The 26,861-nt window shown below is 40.2% G+C and overlaps 1 protein-coding gene and 1 pseudogene across 5 annotated transcripts in view; one reads left to right on the forward strand and one right to left on the reverse strand.

Moving 5' to 3' along the window:
* Positions 1-3,831: 3,831 nt before the first annotated feature.
* FUT8 (fucosyltransferase 8) overlaps positions 3,832-26,861 on the forward strand; it is a 324,235-nt gene continuing 301,205 nt past the window's right edge. For 3 of the 5 annotated variants that reach the window (XM_057543954.1, XM_057543953.1, XM_057543955.1), the window contains exon 1: positions 4,765-5,208. The gene's annotated coding sequence lies outside the window, so the exon portion shown is untranslated. Of the gene's footprint in view, positions 3,969-4,764; positions 5,209-26,861 lie in introns of those variants that run through there. The other 2 variants (XM_007184302.2, XM_007184304.2) reach the window with 1 other exon arrangement.
* LOC130707573 (laforin-like) lies at positions 3,962-5,097 on the reverse strand (annotated as a pseudogene).

Raw genomic sequence — 26,861 nt, forward strand, 5'->3', positions numbered from 1 at the left:
AAAAACAAAAAACCCCCCAAATCTCAGTAGCTTAAACAACAAAGGTGTAGTTTTTACTCAAACTATATATCCATTCTGACTTGATAAGGGTGGGAGGTGGGCTGTTCCACATTGTTCTTTCTTGGGGACCTAGGTTGACAGAGGCTGTATCATCTTCAACAATGCTGGTCTTGAGACTGGGGAAGAGTAACTCTAGATGGACTTATACTTGCAATTAGGTATTTTATCTGGAAGTGACACATACCACTTTTATCCACAACCCACTATAGACTAGTGACTATAACTAGTCACATGGTCCACCGAACTACAAGTGTTGGGGTGGGTGGCAGGGATGTAATCTCTGTATGTGCCTGGAAAGACAGGGTAAGCCTTACGAGTCTCTACCATACAAGGGAATTCATTTACTGATTGACTCAGACTAATTGAGTTGCCCTTCTGTAGCTGGAGGTTGGATGTACCTAAAAAACAAACAAATAAAAATAAAAACAAGGAACTCTGTTAATAAGGAAGGAACAGGAGTAGATGTTGAATAAGAAATCAACAGTGTGAACTATCTGATACTTTATCCTAAATGGAGAAGACAGTAATTTCAGCCATGCAGGCAAGTCACAAGGAGGGATAGTTTGGCCAGTTTCATCAGTCTTTACATCAGTCACTTTATTTAACTTTCTGATTGGAAAGACTGGCTTTGGCTCTTTAACGAGTGGGTGTAGTTAGACAGAGTTTCTATTTAAGGAGTTGGCTCAAAAGTGACTTAAAATATTTATTGGATTTGAAAGTATGGATGGTTTTTCCATATTTCATTGTTGTAGTTACTGCCAATGGTGTGTCAAACTAGCTAGATTTATTGTTTTAGAACTGGCAAACAACTAAAGTTTATCTAGTCCAACTCTTTTATTTTGCAGATGAGAAAACTAAGGCCCAAATTGGTAAAATGATTATCTCAAGGTCACACCTTCCTGCATGTGGTAATAACAATGCTGTCCTTTGGATGATTTGCTGCAAAAAGGAATCCTCTAAGTAAAACGTAGCTAGAGCAACAATTAGAAAACAAGAGCAATTAAAATTTATTAAGAATGTTTCTAGGGCGGGCTTCCCTGGTGGTGCAGTGGTTAAGAATCCGCCTGCCAATGCAGGAGACATGGGTTTGAGCCCTGTCTGGGAAGATCCCACATGCCGTGGAGCAACTAAGCCCGTGCGCCATGACTACTGAGCCTGCGCTCTAGAGCCCGTGAGCCACAACTACTGAGCCTGTGTGCCACAACTACTGAAGCCCGTGCGCCTAGAGCTGGTGCTCTCAACAAGAGAAGCCACCGCAATGAGAAGCCCGCGCACCACAACAAAGAGTAGCCCCCTCTTGCCACAAGCAGAGAAAAGCCTGTGTGCAGCAACGAAGACCCAATGCAGCCCAAAATAAAATTAAAAAAAAAAAAAAAAAAAAAAGAATGTTTCTAGGGCTGATATTCAGTTGGTCCACAATGACAGAGATGGAGAATTTTCTAAACTATTTGGTAAGTAGCTGCTGCTGAACCTCCTGAGAGCCTCTTCAACCTTTCTCTCTGATCCCCCCAACCATTGTAATAAGGGGCCTACCTCAAAGGGTTATTTGAGAGTTAAATAACGGAGGTAAAGAGCTTATTATGGGGCCTGGCACTCAGCAATATTACACCTCATCTATTATTTTTATTATAGTCATTAATGAAATGGTAGTCAATTTCAAACTAGTTCCTACATGAATGTTCAAAATTTTGGAAATGTGATAGTATTCAAGTTCATTAACTTTGATCTAGCTAATCTCTCAATAAAATGGCCACTCATGTACTCACTAACTTTCATGTTGATCTTTTCCATTGTCTAATGATTGATTCCTCCTCACCCCATCCGCAAGACTCCACAGCTCTGGTTGATGACTAAGAATTTCACGCAGGCTTATGAAAAAGAATATAATGTACTGACAAGGTTCTATTAGTTCTCAGTACAACATGTCATGAAGAATGTTCTGTACAATGTTTTGTTGAGCAGAACTTGCCTGTAAGCTTTCAGATAAGCAGAGATAGGCGTAAAACCTAGTTGGTGAGGGAGCCGTGGAGGAAGTGGTGGAGCAATTCTGCTTGCTCAGGCAAATATAAGAAACTAGGAATGATGAGAGGCAGAGGCAGGCAGCTGGGGTAAGAAGAGCTAGAGGGCCTAGAAGCAGAGGGGGAGGCTGGAGCTTATGGAGAAAACAGCCTTTGACAGAGATGTCTTCTGGTGGCCAGAGATGTTTAGAATCTTTTGGGGATATTTTCTCTGTCAGAAATTTAACCTAGCAAGAAGAAGGCAGAGTTTCAGTAATTATCTCTCTTGTGAGAGTAAAAGAAATGTGTTTTTTAAAAGCTGGAATTGTTGGGAATTTTCTGGAAATTCATTATTGGCCTGGACCTCAATGTGTAAAGATTGGTTCTCACAAATCAGTTGTTTAACTGATACTTCCAGTTCTGAGGTGGCATCTACATGCTGGGCATGTCCTGGAAAGGGCTTTGATAACAGTGTTCTGTCAGAGGCTGTGCCGCACACTGACTCAACAGAACACAATCCGAATTGCTGAAGAACTAGTTTCTGAGTATATTTTAGAGACACCAAAGTTATTTGGTGTTTCAATATATATTATGCCACCCTATTAAAGTGCACTAAATCCTAGACGAACATTTCTTGAACACAATTTTTTATTTTTTATTTTTTTTTAGCAGAAGGAGGTAGAGAATATAAATATTTCAATTCCTAGGTTTTTGGAAAGGAAAAATGAAGCCCAGATTAAAAAACCCAGATGTTTTGAGGCAAATGTAAATTAAAGCTTTGAAGTTGGAGATCTTAAAATATTATACAAGGTAAGCTATAAAGTTAAACATGCTTGCTAAAATATTTTTTTAAAGTGCTGTTTAAATTAAAAAGTAAATATCCACCTCATCTCTGACTTCTAAAAATTAACTAGAGTTTGACTTATAAGACTTTGGCCTTAATCTATCTTACTATGGCATAAGCCTAAAATTTCTGATAAGTTCCAACAACTAAAGTATGTGGCTCTTATAGCAGAATTTTGCTCAATTTATAAGCTTAGAGCAGAAACCTCTTCAGTGGAGGATAGCAACCATGGGTTAGATAAATGATGGTTGAATGATGGTGTCTAAACTCTGAGCTAGAGTATCATTCTGGCTCTGCCTGTATATTTTTGTGTGACCTTAGATAAGTCACTCTACTTTTCTCTCAAATTTCTCTTCTTACAGGGAGATAACAATCATAAAAATGACTGGAAACTACCACTTCGCTGAGAGCTTTTTGTTTAAAGGTCTGAGGATAAATACCAGTCATAAGGTCCAGCAAACCTCTTTCAGAGGAAACTGAACTTCTTGAGGACAGGGAACTTTTTTCTTCTTTGAATCAGCAGCATCTTATTTGTATTTCTGTAATACAGTTCCTGGCCTATAAAAAGGTGTCAATAAACGTAAATTTATTAGTGTTTTTAGGCAGATTGCAATCTTGGCAGACCACTGCCTCTTAAGTCTCTTTTCTGTGATCCTTTCATACGCGGCATGCAAAAGGCTGCCACTCTTTGCTCTGGGATAAGTACCTAAGGCATTTACTTAAAAATACCCAAGTCTAGATAAATAATTATTTTGTCTTTAGAGCACCATTTCCTTTCCCGAGGTATTGCACCCCACGCTTGGGATCTGGGTCCGCAGGCTACAGGGAAGAGTTCGGTACGGGAAGCTCATCCTCCCACCCTCTGATTGGCCGGCTCGGACTCCACTCACGTGCTCGCGTCTCTGATTGGACTCCATGGCACCCCCGCCTCGGCCCGCGACTACTTTGTGTGCCTGGGCTGCGCGCTCAGGTCCTCCGGCTCAGCTCGCCGTCTGGGCTTGACCGGTCTAGCTCTTCGGCCCACTGCTCTGCATCGCGGGCGCCAGGAATTTCCCGAGTCCGAGCGGGTAGGAAGCATCCTAGGGAAAAACCCTCTCCCCCACCCCCGCCCCATGTTCTCTTTCCCGTACTGAAGAAACTTCCGCTTCGGAGGGGCTGTTGCAGCCGTGGGTCGGGGGAGAGGCCAGGCACCGAACTCGGGCCCTCGTGGCGGGGGTGGGGTGGGTCTTTCTGTCGGGGCGAATGTGGAAGACCAGCTCTCACAAGATAAAACAGGGCTTCGCTAGTCGCATGTGGCTGCGATGCCATTCTATGATCGTGCTGCAAGCTGCAGCGAAGCGGCCAGACCTGGGCTGCAGGGGCTGAGCAGCAGCGATCACTCCTGGAAAGTAGCAAGGAGCCTGTTCCACATCTCCAATACCAGTGCTCCTTAGGGCCGCGGGCAGAACTGGCACGGGCCGGTCCGTTTCCCGGCGGTAGAGAATACGGCATTCCCCGGAGGTGGCGCTCCCGGGAGTGGAGAGCCCGGCTCCACTCGCGCCCCCTTTAGCCTCCGGCCTTCAGGCGGTAGAGGGCGGCCTACGCTCGTGTCGGAGCCGGCGCCCGCGCGCACAGCTGCTGCCCTGCTGGAAGTCTCCGGGTCCCGCTGTAGCCCGCAACTCAGCCGGGCGGTGGATGCTGCGGCTACGTTATCAACGGGCGCGGCGAGAAGGGGGCAGGGAGAAGCCCTGGCACATGCCGGGGTCCCCGTAGGTGGCAGCGGCCAGCGCATGCGCGCCTTCTCCTAGAAGCCTGGAACGCTGAGGGGCGCGCGCCCCCATTCGCGCGCGCACGCTTGCTCTAGCCGAGGCTTCCCCGCCTGCGCTCGTTGTCAGAGCCGCTCCGGCGCGTGCGCGTGTTATCTCCGGCCGACCGGAGTAGCCGGCTTCCCTACGCTCCAGGCCCCCGCCCACCGCCGCCCCCTCCCAGCCCCTGGCCGACCCGTCCCCTTCCTTTCCTTGCGGAATGGGGCCGGCGTTGCTCGGGGTCGCGCACCCGGGACCCGGCTCGCGCTCGGTCTCGCGCTGTCAGCGACTGCTTGGCTCGCGCCGCCTCGCGCTCTCCCTCAGTCAGTGGCGCCGAAGGCTCCGTTAAGCAGCGGCGGCGGCGGCGGTTCCTGTTTCCGTTTCTTCCTCTCCCTTCAGTCGGGAATAGCATCCTCCACCCAGCCACCCCTCCCACTACCCCAACGCGGGGCAGCTGCGGCTGAGGGCTGTAGCGGCGGCGGCGACTGGGGAACGGCGGAGACCGCCTCTGCTCCCGCCTCGGGTAAGGGGGCGTTTGGGAGCCGGGCCCCGCACGTCTCGGGGTCTGGGGCTGGGCAAGCGCGGGATCTCAGGAGGCTCCGGGGAGGTGCCTGACGGCCGTCGCTGCTCTTTTTCCCCAGGCAACCCCCGGGCCTGTTGTTGCCACTGCTGCTGCTTATCCAGCGGCTCCGGGGAAAGTGGGGAGGGAGCCCCCGGGACCCTCTGGTGGGTGCCTTTGCGCTGCGCGGGGGGCGCGGGCAGGGGGCTAGGGGCGCCTGCCGCCCCGGCCGGGACGTGTAGCGGCGCGGCGGCTGCCCTCGGCGTCAAGCATCCTTGGTTAGGGAAGGGGCCGAAGCCGAGGAGAGGAGAAGGGATGGGGGCGGGGGTGGGAGGTGTCCCTCTTCTCTCCTCTACACCTACCTACCCTTTCGCCAGCAACTCGCTCCATGTTGTCACAGACAGTGGGGAAGAGCATGCCTGTGCGTTAGGGGCTTTCGTGAGGGGTTCTTCGGCTGGAAATCGGGGAGTGGACCCGTGCAAAGATCCGCTCCAGGCGAGGGGCCAGTGCCAGGGCAGTGCACGGTGTGAGTGCCGCTGCACCCCCGTTTGATGTGGAAATGATGAGTTTGAGGCTTTAGAGTATCTAAACTTATTTGGGAAGGTTAAATGAGTCCCTGTTTATTAGTTAAAGGTTTGTCCTGCAAGAGTGAGTGGGCTGTCGTGTGCAGCACCTGTTTTTCTCTCACAGCGGGGTTTGCAATCCTCAGCCACACAGAACGTCGGAGACGCAGTGTAGTTCTTAAGTTAAATGGCAGTGCCATGGTTAAAATTTATCCCTGGTGAGCTTTAGCGTTTTGCTGTATATTAGACTTTTGATTGAGGCCTTGGATAGAGGCAGGGAGAGGTGTTGTTTCTTCTTGCCATGTTTGAATTAATTTACAGTTGACTTAAGCCAACTAAAGAAAGTGGACCTGGGAAAGCCAGAATCTCCTAAAGAAACCCCAAACCTCAAGGGAACGCAGACCAAATTTCTACAAAAGTTTTCTATCAGTTTACAATTAAACTCATCACAAGTAACTGATTGAACTTTGGCTTGGCTCTCTTTAGAAACTGCAGGCAAGGTTTAATTATAGTTTCTTTTCCCCCTGTTATTCTTGGGGTTAAGTGCATATTTATTTTCTTGATTAAATTTTGTCTTTATGCATACTTCTTTTAAAGGGTGCATCATATAAGAAACATTTTAGGAGAGAAATTTGCAGCACTATAGAGTTTTACTGAAGTATAAGCTGTATTCTCTCTTCTTCAAAATAACTTAAAATTAACCTAAAATCCTATGCCGTATAATAAGGCTGCATACATTGCTAACCTTGTGAAATATACCATAAAATGTATATAGAGAGTCTTAATTACTTGATTTATAACTACTACAATAGTAGGGATAGGGTGGGAATTCAAACATTTGAAATTGTGATTTTACAGCTTAGTATGTAAAAATGCAGGGACTTAGAAATGAATAGGATTTAAGGAACATAGAAGAATGGTTTGGAGGCATGAATTTTCCTTTTCCTGCTTTATAAACTGAGAATTCTTGAATTGCTGAACAGCTGGAATGAAAGTTGCATAGATTGCAGAAACATGCAAAATGTGTCTTTGATCAAGTAGTGAGTTAACATGAAGAGTATGTTGTGGTTTATTAGGCTAGTGATTCAAAATAATTTCCATAAAATATAACATTATATAGATTGTATTTTAGGATGTTCTTAAATTGAAAGTCACTTGAAGTTGTTTTCCTACAAGTCAGTTTTATTTGAGACATATGGAATTGAAAAAACAGTACCTCTGATTACATTCTACAGTGTTTGGTTACAAATTTTAACTAGTTATTTTAAGGAATTGGAGTGTCTTTAAAAGTGGTGAATTTTGAAATTGCTAGTGGCTTGGAAAAACTTGTGTTTCTTACTTGTTTATTTTTTTAAGTGCAGTTATATCAGTAGGTTGGTCTGGAGGGGGAGCTAGTGCCAAAGCAAAGCATGGCTTAATATATGTTTGAACTTTTAAAACACCCCAAACTGGATTTTTATGACCAGAAGAAACATAATTTTAATTTTTAGTTAAAAGAATAAGGGAATTTTTATATGGATGTATATCTGTAGATAGTTATTTGTGGAGCATATATATATATTATTATATATAATAATATATATATATTTTATATATATATAAAAATTTCTTTCATGATCTGAAATAATGGGAAGTAAATGTGTAACGTTTATTGAATTTCTCATTTAAAATCTCTGAAAATATGCCCCCAAACTTAAGGGTGTATGATAGTAGTTTCTTAACCTTCTTGTGCATTGCATCAGAAAGGAAGGAGTATATGTTGACCCTTTGTGCATGTTGCATCTTCTTAAATTTTTTCTTTATAATATCTACAGTCCTAAAATTTCAAAAGAGCTTCAAGTAGAGTCTTATAAGAGCCAAGACATCAAGTGTGTAGTAAGCTAGGTATTTATCAAAAGTAGAGATACTTTTAATAAAGAAATGGGTCCTTCAGACATCTGGAGAGCAGGATCCCAAGGTCACTTCTTAACCTCTCTCTCCTGCAGTATAATGCAGTGAGTCCAGAGGATCTGTGAAGTTGAACTTGTGCCTTTGAATATGAAGCAGTTATTTTTTGATCTATGGCACTTTATTTAGGTTTCTGAACTGTAATCAGTTCGATTTTGATTTTACTTCTCACAGTTCACATATTCTTCAAATTCAAGGGTAGAATTGATAGTGTGTATATTAAAATCAATAGAATATTTCGTTTTCTGAGGGTAGTGGTTTGGTTGGTTGTTCGCCATTGCTCTTCATTGTGTAAATAGAATTTCAGTGCTGCTAAAATAAAAAATAGATTCTTTGAAAAAAATTAAAATATCTGTAAGATACGGAATAGTGAGGTGTTTACTATATTTAAGGGGTTAATGCTGTAAATTAATCAGTTTTATAAGACATTCTAGAATATTTTATATACCTTTTTTCATTTCTTTAATGATTATTTTTGATTTACTATAAAGTACATTTTAGTAAATCTCTTGGTTTAATTAAATGGTGAACACACCCATTTCATATTATAGCACATTTATAAAAGCAAAAGAAAGTGTTTTCATTTCATAATCATAAGAGTAAATATAAAAATAAACATGTAAATAAGTTTCGTTACTTAAAAATAAAACAAAACTAAGATTCTAAAGAACTCTGAAACCAGAAGTATTGCTTTTATAGTAATTTTCTACTCTGCTTCAGTACTGGTCCTATTGGTACTTTTCAGATGAAACATCAACTTCCAGTCTTCTGCAGTCAACAGTAGTATAGTAGGTGTAGGATTTAGAGGACTGCTACAAGGCTTCCCTTTGTTCTCCTCTTGATGATTCTCTGGCTTATATTTCTGTACCAAATAGTATATGGTTTTGCAGTTTGAATTGTTATTAAATTGTAGTTTGTTATAATGAGAAAAACATGTTTAAAAGTAAGAGATGTTTACAACTGATTTTTTAAAAAAAACCCTTTTAAAATTCCGAACAGAAGAATATTATATGGGGATGTGTATGCATTTAAGATATATATATATATATGTATATATATGTGTGTATATATATATATATGTATATATATATATATATATATAAACAGATTAGTCTCAAGTCTCAACCTTCCTTTCTCTCTACATTCTACTCTTCTGCCTACATCTCCCCTTCTCCAGCCACCCTCCATCATCCCACAGTTTTCTCCTTGGAATAATTAGGAATCAAACCAATAAAATGAATCATATCATTCACTTGGCATAGCTTTTTCTTCCTTGATTAAATGGCTTTATATCAATCTGTACAATATTCTAAACATATAGCTTAGACTATACAATACTGTAGATTTTCCTTTTTTTTTTTTTTTTTTTTTATTTTTTTGGCTGTGTTGGGTCTTCGGTTCGTGCGAGGGCTTTCTCCGGTTACGGCAAGTGGGGGCCACTCTTCATCGCGGTGCGGGGACCGCTCTTCATCGCGGTGTGCGGGCCTCTCACTATCGCGGCCCCTCCCGTTGCGGGGCACAGGCTCCAGACGCGCAGGCTCAGTAGTTGTGGCTCACGGGCCCAGCTGCTCCGTGGCATGTGGGATCTTCCCAGACCAGGGCTCGAACCCGTGTCCCCTGCACTAGCAGGCAGACTCTCAACCACTGCGCCACCAGGGAAGCCCAGATTTTCCTTTTAATGGAAGAAGAGCACATAAGGGCCCAAGGGGTTTATGCCATGTATTTCAATCTAAGAGTTATTCATACTCTTTACAGAAAGGAGAGCTATAGGGTTAATTTCATTTATGTTTTTAAAAAAATAGACTTTATTTGCTAAAACCCAATACCACACTCATTTACTACATTTAAAAAATATCTTTTGTGATAGTTTTTTTGTGAGAAAATGACATGCGAAGGGGAAATGTGTTTTGAATTTTAAGTTTTTTAAAAAATTGACAAATTATATCAATATAAGGCTAGTACAGATGTAGTTCAAACTTGCCTTTGCCGTCGTTCTCTTTTGCACTGGTCTGTAGTATAACCTCTTCATTAAAGCACTGGAATAAAACTTTGGAGATCACTACTGAAATGCTCCCTATATTTGTTATATCTTAGAACTTGGATTTTTTTTTAATTAAACTGATTCAGGGATAAACTGAGTAAACGTGACTTAACATTTATGTTAAGAAGATCAGACTTAGCATTTCTACTTGTCACAGCCTCTGTGACTGGTTAGTGTAAATAAAGTTCACATTACAAAATAAATAATAAAGTGTTGATACTAATCTTAGATGTAAATGGGAAATTAAGCTCATGTTTATTTTACAATCTGAGTTATGAGAAGCATTACATGATATGAACTTTAAATGCTGTAACTTTCTGATTATAAATGAACAAAAGTAAAGTGAAAATGGGAGATTGTTCTATTTGATTTACCTCAAATATACAACTAAAATGAACCTGTTTTGTGTCTGTAAATATTCATTTAAGACTGTTAATGAACCATGAATGAGTTTTAAATTTATACTAATTTATGGCTGGTTATTTACATTATATCCCTTAGATGAGATAAATGCCATTTAATATGCCATTAATACCTAGAGCCAGAGTAAATTTGCCTGTAGTAAAAAAAAATGATATTTACAAACCATCAAACTGTAAAAGCATACCAATGTTATTAAATAACTTAACATTCCATAATCTAGTTTCTAAAATCACTTGTATAATTTTTAAAATATAATTTGTTGTAATACCTTGATAAAGTAGTAAAGGTGGAAAAATATAGTTTGTAGCTTTGGGACAGTCAGTGAAGGGAGGGGGGTTGAGAGAGGGGGTGTACTGGTTGATGAGCCTGCCTTATTTGGAGCTGAGGGAGATTTCTTCTTCAGTTTTTTCCTCTCCGTCCACTTCCTTCTTCTCCCTGTTTGTTGTCTTTCCTCTCCCAACAGTGGTGGAAAATGTGGGAGTTTACCATCTTTGTAGGGTTTTTTTTCCTTAGAGTTCATAGAACGTTTCCCAGTACAACATTAGCTTTTATGTTACAATAAGTTTATTATAATGATTTCATTTTCTTTTGCAGCAGTAGGCAAGAGACTTGAAGAAATTCAGTTGATGTGGGGTTCAATATTATTTATTAAAAATGATTTTGTAACTCCGTATAAAAAGGGGTATGGGAGATGTTGGTTCATTGTTAAGGGTACTGTATCAGTCACATTATTGTTCTGCTTACTGTTTCGTATATGGTAATCCCTTCTTCCAGGTTCTTGGAATGCAGTCTCATGCCTCTGTCATTTCTGTCTTCATCTATGGAGTCTTCATCTATGGAGTTTCTGAATACAAGGAATTGTTTTTAGAATATCTCTTCACCTTCTTCGTGTCCCTCATTGCAATAACATAATATAAAAAAAAAAAAAAAGTCCCAAACAATAAAAACCTGTGTCCACTGAAGAGAACCAGCTCTGAAACTAAAATGAACAGCAGTGTTCTCCATTCATGGCAGTAGTTAGCAGATTTAAGCCAGTTATTGTGGAAAGTTCACAAGGAGAAAGTGTATGTTTGATAATTAGGACCCTAATCATTAGAGATCTGACTGATTCGATTTCTTTAACACATGGAATTGTACTTACACCTGAAAGAGATGTATTCAGTAGAGATTGTTATTTTTTGTGTGTCTTGAGTTTTGTGAATAACTACTTAATTCAGTCAGTTACCAAATGGCAAAAGATTGTAATTTTGAGAAAATCTGTTCTTTAAAATTACAGCTTAAGCCAGGCTAAATATTTTGTTTTCTTTTTATAAGTTTCAGATATTTCTTCCTTATTTATTTATTTATTGTATATGTGTGTGTGTATATATATATATTTTTGTTTTTTTATTGGAGTAAAATTGCTTTAAAAGGTTGTGTTAGTTTCTGTTGTACAGTGAAGTGAATCAGCTATTTGTATACCTATATCCCCTCCCTCTTGGACCTCCTTCCCATCCCCCCCATCCCACCCACCTAGGTCATCACAGCACTGAGCTGAGCTCCCTGTGCTATACAAGCAGGTTCCCACTAGCTATCTGTTTTACACATGGTAGTGTATTTATGTCAAACCTAATTTCCCAATTCGTCCCACCCTCCCCTTGCCCACCCTGTGTCCACATGTCCGTTCTCTACTGCTCTATTCCTGCCCTACAAATAGGTTCATCTGTACCATTTTTCAAGATTCCACGTATATGTGTTAATATACGATATTTGTTTTTCTCTTTCTGGCTTACTTCACTATGTATGACAGACTCTAAGTCCAACCACATCTCTAAAATGACCCAATTTTGTTTCTTTTTATGGCTGAGTAATATTCCATTGTATATATATGTACCACATCTTCTTTATCCATTCATCTATCATTGGACATTTAGGCTGTCTCCATGTTCCGGCTATTGTAAATAGTGCTGCAGTGAACGCTGGGGTGCATGTGTCCTTTTGAATTATGGTTTTCTCAGGGTATATACCAAATAGTGGGATTGCTGGGTCATATGGTCTATTTTTAGTTTTTTAAGGAACCTCCATACTGTTCTCCATAGTGGCTGTATCAATTTACAGTCCCACCAACAATGCAAAAGGGTTCCCTTTTCTCCACACCCTCTCCAGCATTTATTGTTTGTAGATTTTTTGATGATGGCCATTCTACCTGGTGTGAGGTGATACCTCATTGTAGTTTTGATTTACATTTCTCTAATAATTAGTGAAGTTGAGCTTCTTTTCATATGCATCTTGGCCATCTGTATGTCTTCTTTGGAGAAATGTCTATTTAGGTCTTCTGCTCATTTTTTAATTGGGTTTTTTGTTTTTTTGATATTGAGCTGCATGAGCTATTTGTATATTTTGGAGATAAATCCTTTGTCTGTTGCTTTGTTTGCAAACATTTTCTCCCATTCTGAGGGTTGTCTTTTTGTCTTGTTTATGATTTCCTTTGCTGTGCAAAAGCTTTTAAGTTTCATTAGGTCCCATTTGTTTATTTTTGTTTTTACTTCCATTACTCTACGAGGTGGGTCAAAAAAGATCTTGCAGTGGTTTATGTCAAAGAGTGTTTTTCCTCTAAGAGATTTATAGTGTCCAGTCTTACATTTAGGTCTTTAATCCATTTTGAGTTTATTTTTGTGTATGGTGTTAGGGAGTGTTCTAATTTCATTCTTTTACATGTAGCTGTCTAGTTTTCCCAGCACCACTTATTGAAGTGGCTGTCTTTTCTCCACTGTATGTTCTTGCCTCCTTTGTCATAAATTAGGTAACCATATGTGCTTGAATTTATCTCTGGGCTTTCTATCCTGTACCATTGATCTATATTTCTGTTTTTGTGCCAGCACCATACTGTGTTGATTACTGTAGCTTTGTAGTATAGTTTGAAGTCGGAGACCCTGATTCCTCCAGCTCCATTTTTCTTTCTCAAGAATGCTTTGGCTATTCAGGGTCTTTTGTGTTTCCATACAAATTGTAACATTTTTTGTTCTAAATCTGTACAAACTGCCATTGGTAATTTGATGGGGATTGCATTGAACCTGTAGATTGCTTTGGGTAGTATAGTCTTTTTCACAATACTGATTCTTCCAGTCCAAGAACATGGTATATTTCTCCATCGGTTTATGTCATCTTTGATTTCTTTCATCAGTGTTTTATAGTTTTCTGAGTACAAGTCTTTTGCCTCCTTAGGTAGGTTTATTCCTAGGTATTTTATTCTTTTTTTGTGATGGTAAATGGGATTGTTTCCTTAATTTCTTCTTCTGATTTTTCATTGTTAGTGTATAGGAATGCCAGAGATTTCTGTGCATTAATTTTGTATCCTGCAACCTTACCAAATTCATTGATTAATTCTGGTAGTTTTCTGGTGGCATCTTTAGGATTTTCTATGTATAGTATCATATCATCTGCAAACAGTGACAGTTTTACTTCTTCTTTTCCAATTTGTGTTACTTTTATTTCTTTTTCTTCTCTGATTGCTGTCGCTAGGACTTCCAAAACTATGTTGAGTAAGAGTGGCGAGAGTGGACATCCTTGTCTTGTTCTTGATCTTAGAGGAAGTGCTTTCAGTTTTTCACCATTGAGTATGATGTTTCCTGTGGGTTTGTCATATATGGCCTTTATTATATTGAGGTAAGTTCCCTCTATGCCCATTTTCTGGAGAGTTTTTGTCATAAATGGGTGTTGAATTTTGTCAAAAGCTTTTTGTGAGTCTATTGAGATGATCATATGGTTTTTATTCCTTAATTTGTTAATATGGTGTTTCACATTGATTGATTTGTGTATATTGATGAATCCTTGCGTTCCTGGGATAAATCCCACTTGATCATGGTGTATGATCCTTTTAATATGTTGTCGGATTCTGTTTGCTAGTATTTTGTTCAGGATTTTTGCATCTACATTCATGAGTGATATTTGTCTATAATTTTCTTTTTTTGTGATATCTTTTTCTGGTTTTGGTATCAGGGTGATGATGGCTTCATAGAAAGAATTTTGGAGTGTTCCTCCCTCTGCACTTTTTTGGAAGAGTTTGAGAAGGATAGGTGTTAGCTCGTCTCTAAATGTTTGATAGAATTTGCCTGTGAAGCCATTTGGTCCTGGACTTCTGTTTGTTGGAAGATTTTTTTTTTTTTTTTTTTTTAAGTAGAGGGAAGGATTTTTTTTTAAAATTTATTCATTTTTGGCTGTGTTGGGTCTTCGTTTCATGCGAGGGCTTTCTCTAGTTGCGGCAAGCGGAGGCCACTCTTCATCGCGGTGCGGGGTCCACTCTTCATCGCGGTGCGCGGGCCTTTCACTGTCGCGGCCTCTCTTATTGTGGAGCACAGGCTCCAAACGCGCAGGCTCAGTAGCTGTGGCCCACGGGTCCAGTTGCTCCGCGGCACGTGGGATCCTCCCAGAGCAGGGCTCGAACCCGTGTCCCCTGCATTGGCAGGCAGACTCTCAACCACTGCGCCACCAGGGAAGCCCCTGTTGGAAGATTTTTAATTACAGTTTCAATTTCATTACTTTTGATAGGTCTGTTTATATTTTCTAATTCTTCCTGGTTCAGTCTTGGAAAATTGTACCTTTCCAAGAATTTGTCCGTTTCTTTGTGGTTGTCCATTTTATTGGCATATAGTTGTTTGTAGTAGTCTCTTATAATCCTTTGTATTTCTGCGGTGTCACTTGTGATTTCTCCTTTTTCATGTCTGATTTTATTGATTTGCGTCCTCTCCCTTTTTTTCTTGATGAGTCTGGCTAAATGTTTATGAGTTTTGTTTATCTTCTCAAAGAACCAACTTTTAGTTTTATTGATCTTTGCTATTGTTTTCTTCGTTTCTATTTCATTTATTTCTGCTCTGATCTTTATGATTTCTTTCCTTCTACTGACTTGGGTTTTCTTTGTTCTTCTTTCTCTAGTTGCTTTAGGTGTAATGTTAGATTGTTTATTTGAGATTTTTCTTGTTTCTTGAGGTGAGATTGAATTGCCATAAACTTCCCTCTTAGAACTGCTTTTGCTGTGTCCCACAGGTTTTGGGTCATCGTGTTTTCATTGTCATTGTTTGTATGCATTGTTTTATTTCTTCTTTGATTTCTTCAGCGATCTCTTGGTTATTTAGTAGTGCACTATTTAGCCTCCGTGTATTTGTGTTTTTTACAGTTTTTTTTTTCCTGTAATTGATTTCCAGTCTCATAGCGTTGTGTTCAGAAAAGATGCTTGATACGATTTCAATTTTCTTAAATTTTCTGAGGCTTGATTTGTGACCCAAGATGTGATCTCTCCTGGAGAATGTTCTGTGTGCACTTGAGAAGAAAGTGTATTCTGTGACTTTTGGGTGGAATGTTCTATAAATATTAAATCTGTTTGGTCTGTTGTGTCATTTAAAGCTTGTGTTTCCTTATTTATTTTCTGTTTGGATGATCTGTCCATTGGTGTAAGTGGGGTATTAAAGTCCCCTACTATTATTGTGTTACTGTTGATTTCCCCTTTTATGGTTGTTAGCATTTGCCTTATGTATCGAGGTACTCCTGTGTTGGGTGCATAAATATTTATCATTGTTACATCTTCTTGGATTGATTCCTTGATCATTTTGCAGTGTCCTTCCTTATCTCTTGTAACAGTCTTTATTTTAAAGTCTATTTTATCTGATACGAGTAAAAGAAAGCTACTCCAGCTTTCTTTTGATTTCCATTTGCATGGAATATCTTTCTCCATCCCTTCACTTTCATTCTGTATGTGTCCCTAGGTCTGAAGTGGGTCTCTTGTAGACAGCATGTATATGGGTCTTGTTTTTGTATCCATTCAGCCAGTCTGTGTCTTTTGGTTGGAGCATTTAATCCATTTACATTGAAGGTTATTATTGATATGTATATTCCTATTACCATTTTTAAAATTGTTTTGGGTTTGTTTTTGTGGGTCTTTTTCTTCTCTTGTGTTTCCTGCCTAAAGAAGTTCCTTTAGCATTTGCTGAAAGCTGGTTTGGTGGTGCTGAATTCTCTTAACTTTTGCTTGTCTGTAAAGCTTTTGATTTCTCTGTTGAATCTTAATGAGATCCTTGCTGGGTAGAGTAATCTTGCTTGTGGGTTTTTCTCTTTCATCCCTTTAAGTATATCCTCCCACTCCCTTCTGGCCTGCAGAGTTTTTGCTGAAAAATCAGCTGATCACCCTATGGGGATTCCTTTCTATGTTATTTTTTGCTTTTCCCTTGCTGCTTTTAATATTTTTTCTTTGAACTTAATTTTTCTTAGTTTGATTAATATGTGTCTTGGTGTGTTTCTCCTAGGGTTTATCCTGTGTGGGACTCTCTGCGTTTCCTGGACTTGGGTGACTGTTTCCTTTCCCATGTTAGGGGAAGTTTTCCACTATAATCTCTTCAAATATTTTCTCAGATCCTTTCTTTTTCTCTTTTTCTGGGACCCGTATAATTCGAATGTTGGTGCGTTTAGTGTTGTCTCAGAGGTCTCTGAGATTGTCTTCAATTCTTTTCATTCTTTTTTCTTTATTCTGCTCCTCAGCAGTTATTTCCACCATTTTGTCTTCCAGCTCACTTACTCGTTTTCTGCCTCAGTTATTCTGTTATTGATTCCTTCTCGTGTATTTTTCATTTCCGTTATTGTGTTGTTCATCTCTGTTTGTTTGTTCTTTAGTTCTTCTAGATCTTTGTTAAACATTTCTTGTATTTTCTCAATCTGTGCCTCCATTCTATTTCCGAGATTCTGGATCATCTTTACTATCATTACTCTGAATTCTTTTTCAGGTAGATTGCCTATTTCCTCTTCACTTATTTGGTCTTGTAGGTTTTTACCTTGCTCCGTTATTTTGCTGTCTCATTTTTTAAAAAATTTTTTTGGTGGGTGGGGTTGTGTTCCTGTTTTACTGGTTGTTTGGCCTGAGGCTTCCAGCACTGGAGTTCATAGGCTGTTGGGTGGAGCTGGGTCTTGGTGCTGAGGTGAGGACCTCTGGGAGACCTCACTCCGATGACTATTCCCTAGGGTCTGAGGTTCTCTGTTAGTCCAGTGGTTCGGTCTCGGAGCTCCCATCGGAGGAGCTCCAGCCTGACCCCTGGCTCATGAACCAAGATCCCACAAGCTGCGTGGGGTGGCAAGAAAAGAAAAAAAAAGAAGAAAAGAATGAAAAAAAAGGAGCAGAACAATAACAAAGAGTAAAAAATAAAATAAGGTTAGAAAAGTAACAGATATGTTAGAAAGAATGAAAAAGTAAAAATATAGATGAACCAATAACTAGAAGGTAAAACAGAGCCATAATAGTAAAAAAGAGGAGAAAAAAAAAAAAGCCAGAAAAGGCCTTGACTGTGGGTGGTGGGGCTTAGGCAGGGGTGAGGTTTAGGCAGTGGGTGGGGCCTATGCTTAGGACTCACAGGGCCCGAAAAGGCTCTGGGGGATGTGGGGGATGGGGCTTAGGCTCAAGGCAGCAGGAGGGACCCAGGAGTGCCTTTGGCCTTGGAGGGCAGAGGACCAGGTCCAGGACCCCAGCAGCTCACTGGGCCCAAGTGGGTGGGGAAATGCTAGGTGTGTTCCCCCCGATCCTCCGATCTGGAGGGCAACCCCCCGTTGGCCTCTCTTCTTCTTCCCCCCCTCCCTTCCTCCTATGCTCCTAAGACCCATGTGGCCAGAGGGGTCCTGAGAGGCAGGGGACCAGACCCAGAAGCCCAACAGGCTTCCTGGGGCCGAGCGGCTGGGGGGAATGCCTGCAGCACTTCACCTGATCCCCCGGCCCTCGAGGGTCCCCCTGTCCGCCTCTCCTACTCTTCCCCCTTCCTCCCTCCCACCCATGCCCCTAGAACCCACGAGGCCAGAGGGGGCCCCAGAGTATGGAGGGGGCAAGGCCCCGGAGCCCAGCAGGCTTCCTGGGGCCCGAGTGGGCAGGGGAAATGCCGTCCACACCTCCCCTGATCCTCTGATCCCGGAGGGCCCCTCCCTAATCCGCCTCTCCTCTTCTTCCCCTGCCTCCCTCCTACACCCCTAGGACCAACGTGGCCCAGAGCGGGGCCTTGGAGGGCGGAGGACCCGGCCTGGGAGCCCCGCAGGCTTCCTGGGGCTGACTGGGCGGGGGAAATGATAGGCACGCTCACCCTGATCCTCCAAGCCCCTGCTGAGGGTCCTTCTAGGTGTTAGAAACCCTCCCACCTCCCAGCCACCCCTCAGGGGCACCGGTCCTGTCCGGCCCACACTTTTCCTCCCCCCTCGGTCCCCCCATGTCCTACCCGGTCGCTTGGGGGTTTGTCCCATCTCCTTGGGTGTTGAGGTCCCCCACCAGCATCTGGCAGGTGCCCTAGTTGTGGGGAGATGCAAACTCTGAGTCCTCCTCTGCTGCCATCTTGACTGTAACCCCCTTTCTTTCTCTTTTAGAAAGTTTAGTGAAACTCTAGGGTTTAGGAGGGTGGTAGTTGAAGCTTTCGGGCCAAAAGGTCTTTCCTTAGCATTGGTAAAATGACCCTCAGCCATGAGAAATGTAGGTTTACTGAGTAATCCTGACTGCTTCCTCTGACGTGATTACAGACATCTGGGCCTTCACTAAGTAAAACTGTTTATTTTTAAGGTCCAAACAGTAGAAGTATCAGCTTGATACTTATAGGTGTAAAGCATTCATAGAATGAGTGATGTATTGTTATTTTTAATTTGTAAGTAAATGAAGACTATGCTCGTTGTGCTGAGTAGGCTGAAGAGATGTATACCTAATAAGGATGTACAAATAATAAACTAAAGAAACTTGCTAATATGCAATTAGGAATGGTTCCTCTTAATGAAAGGACTCTTATTAGTGCTTATAATGGCACAAATTATAATGGTGAAAATGAAATTACCAAAGAATTCTGTTCTGGAGCAGTTTGTCAGATAACAGATAAAAGAGCACATCCTCTATTCTATAACTGTCTACAGAGGTTCACTTAGAGCCATGCAGAATCCTACCTAAAAGGAAATAGTGATCAATAACTAAAGTATTTTCACAAGAATCGTGCACATTTCTTCTGTGTATATTTGCATAGTACCTGTCACTTTCTCTTTCTATGGCAAATGTAAGGTTAGAAAGTATGGTACCTAACTTTTGGAAATTCTGAAGGGAAAGGATCTGAAGTTTGGAAAAAAGGCTGTTTTCTTCGTGTTTTAGTGATGCTATTTGACATAAAATTTTTTGAGAACTCCACAGATGTAAAGCTAAAATCTGACTTATTTCATAGTAATTTTTTGGATAGCTTTATTGAAGTATAATTTATATACCATAAAATTCACAAGTTTTTATAAATTTATACAGCTGTACAACAGTTATCACAATCCAATTTTAGAACACTTTCACCTTACAGAAAGCTCCCTTTTGCCCGTTTGCCCAACCCGTGTTCCTACCCCCAGCTCCAGGCAACCCCTCGTCTGTATTTTGTCTCTATAGTTTTGCCGTTTCTAGAAATTTGACATTAACGGAATCATACAATATGTAATTTTTTGTGTCTGGCTCTTTTCCCTTAGTATAGCCCTGTTTAGTAATTTGAAAGAATGGATAAAGTAGAAAAGCTTTGAACTTGGAATCAGGAGACTTGGATACTGGTGTTGGTTCTGCCACTCAGATGTGTAAACTTGGGTAGGCCATTTGTCCTCTTTGGGCCTCTGCTTCTTTCTCCATAAAATGAATTATTTTGATTTTCTTCTATTCCAGTTTTCACACCTGGGTAGACATTCACTGACCTTTCCCTAGAATGTACCTTAACTCTTCCCCTTAAGTGTAAACACTTTATGTCAACATATGTTTTTTCTGAATCAAAAACAAGGCTTATGGTCAAAGAGATGACTCAGCAATGGCAAATTTGAGATTGCCTTGAAAAATCAAGATGGCTGATTAAACTTTTTCTTGGGCATTTCTTAGTTCATGTGTACAACTTTTAGAATAGGGATAGTCTTAATTGCTGAGTTAATAATTGAGACTTTTGAAGAGAATAAAGGCAAAGTTGAATAATTGTCAGAGGTAGAGCTTTAAAAGTGATCGAAGCTTCTTATGAACATAGGAAAAAATTATGCTTTTTAGTTATTTCTTTTGTTTTGGAAGTAGAAGGTGGGGTGGAGCAATTTTAGTTAAGTTTGAGCCAAGTCGGGCTCAAGGCAGCCAAGTGGGATTAGACTGTTTTTCAAAGAAGAACTGAAGGAAGTGTATGGCTACTGTTGGGAAGACTGTCCTAGGGCTCATCTGGAGGCAAAGCTGACATAATATTCAGGTGACAAATTAGGAAAAAAATATGTATACAGGGAATTAAAAAATATGGTTGTCGGGTTTCCCTGGTGGCGCAGTGGTTGAGAATCTGCCTGCCAATGCAGGGGACATGGGTTCGAGCCCCGGTCTGGGAAGATCCCATATGCCGCAGAGCAACTAGGCCCGTGAGCCACAATTACTGAGCCTGCGCGTCTGGAGCCTGTGCTCCGCAACAAGAGAGGCCACGATAATGAGAGGCCCGCGCACCGTGATGAAGAGTTGCCCCCACTTGCCGCAACTAGAGAAAGCCCTTGCACAGAAACGAAGACCCAACACACCCATAAATAATAAATAAATAAATTTAAAGAAAAAAAAAGTAGAGGAATTTAAATAAAAAAAAATATGGTTGTTGCATAGCACAGGGAGATCAGCTCTGTGCTTTGTGACCACCTAGAGGGGTGGGATAGGGAGGGTGGGAGGGAGGGAGATGCAAGAGGGAAGAGATATGGGAACATATGTATATGTATAACTGATTCACTTTGTTATAAAGCAGAAACTAACACACCATTGTAAAGCAATTATACTCCAATAAAGATGTTAAAAATAATAATAAAAAATAAAAAATAAAATACAGGATATCCATTACATACAAATACTTCCATACAGGATACAACAAGTGTGAATGTAAGCACTTGGGAAATATCTGAGAAAAAAAAAAAAAAGGTTGTGCATGTGTTTATGTATGTGTAGCAGGTATAGACAACTGTCTGAGTAGGCTGGTATCAGGTATATTCCAAGGGGGTAATGTGCATTTTCAGTATAGTATAGTAAAAGATAGGGCATTGAATAACAACTAGCTAAATTTAAAAATAAGAGTACTGTGACTACTTTCAAATATTCAATAATTTTGACTCTTAGAAACTATCAGAGCTTTTTGTATCATCTATAATAGTAGGAAGTATGGCTATAAAATGATTGAACTTTTATTTTTACCCAACATACTAGAACATGTGAGTGGTAACCCACAGAGCAGGCACTGTGGAGGAGGGGAATGTAGCTATAAATATATTTTACTGATGGTGTCATAAGCAGCATAAGAAAATTTGTTTCATGCTTTATAGTCACACTTTTTGCTCAGAATGGTATTTTTAATAAATACCATAAGTCATCTAATTATCACCAAAAATATCCCCAAAGCAAACCTATATTAAATGAATGAAGATTTGTCACTTTTGACAGTATTATGAAGATTGTGTTAAGACTTATAAGGAGTTCCAAAAGTTGAATCCCAAAGCTTTTTATGCAATGGCAGCATTCTAGGAATAAGTATAAAGCTTTCTAAGGTGACTGTTTTTATGGCAACAATATTCTTTTGAATATATGCTATGCCCTATATTTTTAAATGTCCCACTGAAGTTGTACTACATATAAAATACCTAAATATGAATTATGTAATTGGAAAAATTTCAGTGTAAAGGAAAGAGACACTTCTTTCTGTAACTTCTGAAGCTCCAAAATATTAAAGATGATCATCATTTGTATCTTCCCAGGGAATTTTAATTTTTAATAATAATAATAAGTGAGCAACTGTCAGAAGGTATAGCCATTTCTAGGTTTAGAATTCTTGTTCTTTTTTTTTTTTTTTTTTTTTTTTTATTTATGGCTGTGTTGGGTCTTCGTTTCTGTGCGAGGGCTTTCTCTAGTTGCGGCAAGCGGGGGCCACTCTTCATCGCGGTGCGCAGGCCTCTCACTATCGCGGCCTCTCTTGTTGCGGAGCACAGGCTCCAGACGCGCAGGCTCAGTAATTGTGGCTCACGGGCCTAGTTGCTCCGCGGCATGTGGGATCTTCCCAGACCAGGGCTCGAACCCGTGTCCCCTGCATTGGCAGGCGGATTCTCACCCACTGCGCCACCAGGGAAGCCCCAGAATTCTTGTTCTTTATGTAGTTCTCTCAAATACTTGTTCTTAAGAAAATAGATACTAGGGATTTCTTGAGTAATGAAATACTAATTTGATATTTAAGCAAAGTATCAGAACAAGAGTAGAACCGCATTAAAGCAGTAAAAATGATTAATTTAAAAGTTTTAGAAAACTTTTAAAGGGTGCTCCAAAATACTTACTTATATTTGTTAGCAATTCTTTTCTGCTTGACTTCCTACAGGGGCTATTTCAGCTCTTTTCTACCTCTTTCCTAGCCCCCAACAGCATACTGCTCTCAGACTTCGCAGGTTATTTCACTTACTTTTTTTTTTTTTTTTTTGAAAAGTGTAAGAAGGTTAAGACCATCAAACAGAGGCTTCCTCAGCTTTGCTTTTTTTTATCTGTAAATTGTGTAATTTCCCCTCCTCTGTACCATTTGGTGTCAGGGATGTGTCCGTTAGGCTTTCATGACTACTTTTATCCCTGCTACCCTTTAGAATATAAGGTTCATTAGTTCACTCCTTTATCATTTTAATTTCAGTCTCCCCTAACAACATCTTTACTGGCCTAAAAAACAAAAAAGCAAACCCCAAACCACCTTTCCTTATTCTTTCTGTCACCTCCTGCCCTTCCCATCCCCGGCCTTTTTTGGTATTACCCACAGCCCAAAGAAAAAACAATATGCCTATTTCAATTTTTCTACCCTCTTTTTCAGTAAAATCATTCTCTCTGTTGTTACCAGTGACCTTCTGAACTGCCAAATGGAGACTTTTTTTATTAGTATTAGTTTTTGCTTTTTAATTCTTCAGATTTGACACTGTGAATCCCTTTTCCTCCTTGCTTTTCCTTATAACTTTGTAGTCCTCCTGGTTCTCCTATATATTCTAGCAACTTTTCTTTTCATTTACAAGGTCAACTTCTTTATTAAGTATTTGCCTTATACATTTTTCTTAATCTAGACTTTTTTCCTTGTAATGTTATCTGTTTTTTTGGCTTCAGTGAGTACCTCTTTCAGACAACTCCCACCCATATAGTAAATGTTGAACTTCAGTTTCCAGCTTGAGAGCTCCACTTGTTTGTTATTCAGTCAAGCTCAATGTGCTCATTTTCTTTCATCTAAAATGTATTATTCTTTCTAACTTTCCTTCCTTTATTGTTGGCTTATCCCTCCCATTTTCCAAACTAGAATTCTAAGTTATCTTTGAATTCCCAATAAGATCCATTCAGTTGTCAAGCTGTGAATACTATAGTGTTTCCCTACTTTATCTGCTCTTTTCTATTTCTTTTTTTTTTTTTAACCACAGAGGTTTAGGTTCTCATTACTACTAACATATAAATAATTATAATTTTGTAATTGCTATAATAGAGGGAGAGGAGGAAGAGGCGGTTCTACTAGGGTGTGATAGATGGGGAAGGCTGTATTGAAAGGAAGTGACATTTAAGCTTAGCATCAAAGAATAAGTAGGGACATTCCAGGCAGGCAAACTGAGGAAAGACTTGCTAGAAGGTTATTATATGTCGTCAACTCATAAGACTTTTGCTTTAATCCTTACTGCATGTGGGTGTTTTTCCTATTGGCATGTGCTATTGCTTTTTTCAAATATTGGAACAATCTAAAACCAGAGTGACACAAAATAACATGTATCTGTATTACCTCACTTTGAGTGAGTAGAGTGGTAAAAATGTGAAGGGGTGAAACGTGAGCACCATTTGCACTGAAGACTTAAAATCTAAAGACTAAAATTTACATTAAAGGCTGTCTTTAATGTTCCTGACACTTGGAATGTAAATCTTTAATGGGTAGCTGTTTTCAGTCCACCGTTGACCCTTGAACAACTCAGGTTGGAACAGTCCAGGTCCACTTATACCTGTATATTTTTCAGTAGTAAATACTACAGTACTATAAGGTCTCTGGTTGATTGAATCTGTGAATGTGGAGGAACCGCAGATACGGAGGGCTGACTATAAATTATACTTGGATTAACCCATGCACGTCGTTCAAGGGTCAGCTGTACTTATACATGGCTTTATCTTTTTTAAATTTTAAATAAATAAATAAATTTATTTATTTTTGTCTGCATTGGGTCCTCATTGCTGTGCACGGGCTTTCTCTAGTTGCAGTGAGCGAGGGCTACTCTTCGTTGTGGTGCATGGGCTTCTCATTGCAGTGGCCTCTCTTTTTTGCCGAGCATGGGGTCTAGGCGCGCGGGCTTCAGTAGTTGTGGCACGTGGGCTCAGTAGTTGTGGCTTGCGGGCTCTAGAGTGCGGGCTCAGTAGTTGTGGCGCACGGGCTTAGTTGCTCCTGGCATGTGGGATCTTCCCAGACCAGGGCTTGAACCTGTGTCCCCTGCATTGGCAGGCGGATTCTTAACCACTGTTCCACCAAGGAAGTCCTGGCTTTATCTTTTATTTTTGCCTCTTTCCACACATGTTTGATTGCCCTAAAAAATTTGTTTCATGCTTTATAGTCACACTTTTTGCTCAGAATGGTATTTTTATTGGGCTTGGTAATAGCTTTATATTAATAGCCACTAATACTAAAAGTAAATTAACTGAAGGCCACAGCAAGTAAAGAGATGATTTACTATTTCTGTTCCCTTAGGGAAACAAAATGTTCTGTTCTTTTCAAATGGGAAGGATTAAAAACAACAACAATTCTAAAATGGTTAAAACAAGATGACTTTCTGGCTTTGTAAGTAGGAAGAACAGAGGTGGAGCAGTCCAGGAACAACCGGATCCAGAAATTTAAATGATGTCTTCAGGAGCCTCTCCATTTCCTGACTTTACGTCTTTCTTTGTGTTGGTCTTATTATCTGCTTATGTTAGAAGGCTTCTTTCATAGCAGAGATGTGTGGACTCAGACCACTGAGAACTTAAGTTTCTGAAGGAAGGCCTCTAATGGGGCCCATCCTTGGGTTAATCACTGTGGAGAATTGTCATTGGCATTGTCATCAGAACCACATAAAATGGGGGGGCGGGTTAGTTTCCCAAAGGATGGGAATACTATAAACTAGAGGAATGGGAGAAGGAATGTGAAGTAGGCAAAAACTGTCTATAGTCATTAGAGAGGAGGAGGAAAGGAAGGGAGTACGAGACACAGGGAAAGAGAAATGCATACATAGGAGAGGGAAGCAGGGAAAGGGAAAGGAACTAGTATTAGTTGAGAATTTACTATGTGGTAAGCCTTGGGTTAAGCATCTTACATTTTATCTCCACACCTCAGTGGAGGCAGCTATATTATCTCCAGAGGATAACCATTTCTAGAATATTCGCTTTTGAAAACCTTTTCTTTCTTTTTTATTCTTTTCTTCATTTGGCATATTTCCTGTATTTTTCCATGTGTTAAAAAGTAGAAGTCTTAAAAAATTAACATGCACTAAAACTCACACTGTGATAATGCAATTTGGGTTTTGATAAATGCATAGAATATGTATCCACCACAAGAGCTCCTGTTGCCCCTTTGTAGTTAGCCTCTTCCCTCTGCCTCCAACCCCGTGGTGAACACTGATGTGTTCTTTATGGTCAGTGTTTTGCTTTTTTCAGAATGTCATATAGATGGAATCATAGTTATGTAGACTTTTGAGTCAGTCTCTTTCACTTAGAAAATGTTTTTGAGATTGATTCATGTTGTTGCATGTATTAATAGTTCCTTTTCATTGCTAAGTATGGATGTACATTGTTTATCCCTTCATCTGTTGAGAGATGTTTGGGTTGTTTCTAATTTTTGGCAATTATGAATAAAGCTTCTATAAACATTTGAGAATAACTTTTTGTATGAACGTAAGTTTTCATTTCACTTGGGTAAATACCTAGGAGCGGGATTGCCGAATCATATGGTAAGTGTATGTTTAATTTTATGAGAAACTGCCAAGCTATTTTCCAAAGTGACTGTACCATTTTGTATTCCCACCAACAACGTACGTGAGTTCCAATTGATCTTCGTCCTAGCACTTGGTATTGTCAGTTTTTTTTTTTTTTTGATTTTAGCTCTTTTAGGAGATTTTTATCATTGTGGTTTAAATTTACATTTTCCTAATGACTCATGATGCTGAGTATATTTTCTTGTGCTTTAAAATACATTTCTTTAACACTCTGAGGGTGTGTATTTGCTTCTTAAAAAATGATTGCATTTTTTTCCAGAACAGTACAGTAAATGGCCTTGACAAGGCCTTTGATAAGCATTTGGGTTATAGCTGCTACGTCGCACAATCCAGAGGACACCATTCATACTAAAAAAAAAAAAAAAAGCTCCATGGAGTTGTGCAATGCAGCAGTCCTGGCTATGTGTTTATAGCCATCATCTACTATTATCAGTGATGAGGTTCCACGGAAAATTTGAGTACTATCAAACGATGCATTTAAAAATCATTCTTCATTGCTTCCCTGAAATGAAATTTTGTCCAGGAGCAGGTTCTGAAGCAATGCCCTACAGGAAATATGTCTAATGGATCAGACTTAGGAGACAGAAAGTCCTGTTTCAAATACTCCGCTCCTCCGTTTACTGCCTGAGTGACCTTGGGCATCTTATCTAGCT

Source organism: Balaenoptera acutorostrata, chromosome 3, assembly GCF_949987535.1.
Source record: "Balaenoptera acutorostrata chromosome 3, mBalAcu1.1, whole genome shotgun sequence".
In the NCBI taxonomy this organism is placed as follows: Eukaryota; Metazoa; Chordata; class Mammalia; order Artiodactyla; family Balaenopteridae; genus Balaenoptera; species Balaenoptera acutorostrata.